Source organism: Penaeus monodon, chromosome 28, assembly GCF_015228065.2.
Source record: "Penaeus monodon isolate SGIC_2016 chromosome 28, NSTDA_Pmon_1, whole genome shotgun sequence".
In the NCBI taxonomy this organism is placed as follows: Eukaryota; Metazoa; Arthropoda; class Malacostraca; order Decapoda; family Penaeidae; genus Penaeus; species Penaeus monodon.
This window is the reverse complement of record NC_051413.1, coordinates 25,951,556-25,953,837: the sequence shown is the minus strand read 5'-3', so window position 1 is coordinate 25,953,837 and position 2,282 is coordinate 25,951,556.

Sequence of the window (2,282 nt, the reverse complement as noted above, 5' to 3'; positions counted from 1 at the left end):
ACAATTAATTCATTAATCTTCACCTGACTGCAATGTTAGTGGTTCTTCTTCATTTTTCTTTTCACCCAGTTTGTGTATGTACCATTATATCTTTACAATGAGGAAGGCTATTAACTTTGTAATATTAACCTGGTTCGACAAATAAGGGTTGCCCAGTTGCCCGTGGCAAGTGTGACGGGGAGTGAACAGCTTTTGTGACTAACTTCTCTCCCAACTGAGGATCTTTGAAAAATCCTCAATTGGATACATCTAAAAAAGAATATGCAAATAAAGCAAGCTCAATTACAGCAATATCAAAACAGCATTTATTAATGACTTTAGAAATTGTTAACAGAGCCAATTAATCTTCATATATTTTCTATCTACCTTCAAATACATCATTGTATATAACACTATTATTCAGTTACATGACACTTCAACCCCAGGAATTTTCTTACTGACATTGACAAACTTCTTATATATTTGGATCTAATTTTCATCACTTCAATCATTACATTATGTGAACATTTATAAACCTTATGTATGTGGTAACTAAACACATTATGACCTGCATCCATTTAAAGAGAATCCACCTTGAATGCATGTTATCTGAAGAGATAATGCAAAGCATACTAAAAATGGTTACTGATACATGCTGAATTATATGTCCTATCATGTAGTTTAAAGATAATTCAAGGAAATTATTAATGCATATGCCTACCATGGTACTTGTTCTAAAAGGGAATTTTCTTTACTGTCGAGTCCTAATTAACAATTATTTGCATTTTTAGGGCAAGAATTTCAGAGGAAAATGTCTTTACAAACACACTATCATAATATCAGGTTCTCTTGTCAGATCTGTCAAACAGCAAAACATTCATGAATAAATAACTAAAACAATCCTTCAAAGAACATGTCTTTGGTAATACATACATATTCTGGAATGATTGGAAAGTAACTTTATTAACAAGGCTTAACTACAGGAATTGAGACAACGTTAGATTCTCTAGTGACTTTGTTCATATAATACTGTTGATTTGAGGTAACCATAAATCAGTTCTACCTCAGTCAACTAGATCACACAGACTTGAATAAAAATACAACTCTCTACAGAAAATTAAATATTGCCTTTATGACTCCTATACCACCTGGGTGGGCCAGAGTTCTTCCCCTCACGAGTCATAATGTGGACGGTTCCATAGTATAATTTTAAGGCCTGTCCAAATACATGCCATTAGAATATCTTAGAGCCTAAGTCCCAACTTCTTACAGTTTATAATACTTAAATAGAGTTAAATCATAGGTCAAACTAGTAATGTTATTAAAGAAAGAGGTTACACTCCTATAACAACAGTAAAGTTTACAACCACACTCGAAAGTGATAAATTACTTTACTGTTAATGAAATTTGTAGACATATAACAGGAAGTGTGCACACAGTACCAGAAGAATCAGATCATTATCAGAGAATATTGAGAAAAGAATCAGAAAAGTGCTAAATTACAAATTATCATATAATTTCTGTTAGTACCATATTATTTGGTGTACAAGCACTTTCTTTGCAAAGAAGAAGAAAAAGAAAAGACCTCAGAAATACCCTTGTAATTTTGCACTGCCAGGAAAATTTGTCTGAAAAGGGCTTTTAAAACATGGGTACATCTTATACACACAAAAAATATGAAATATTCTACTGGGCAATCACACTGATACAGATGACATGTAAATTCGCAGACATCCACACATACATTCAGATCTCATGAAGATGCATATATTTGCATTCATGAGACTCGTATTCCTTTGGAATCAAGATTTGAGAATTAAAACATTTATATCTATTTAATAACTTAACAAGCGATAAATCACAGATATTAAACAACCATGCTTGAAATACATTACTCTTTGTTAGCAAGTTACTTCAGCATTGAATATTATTATTTCACATACTTGATTTCTCACATTAATAACGGGAATGTTAAAGTTTACATTATTGGTGACCAACATTTATTTACATAAATAAAAAGTTAAATAATTAACCACAAAAGAATAATAAATAGGTTTTCTGATACCACACTTCAACATTTCTAAAGGTTCTTTAATGCAGTTTGTATTAATAAAGAAAATAAAAACTTGAACATCACTTATAAACTTTACAATATCAGACCTGACTTTCAATACTTTTTATGTACACACTGAGATTTTGAAATAATTTTATTTCTTTACGTATATGAAACAAACATGACATGACATCCAGTCTATAAGCAAAAAACTGAAATTCTAGACAAAAAAAAGGTAATGGTGATGATG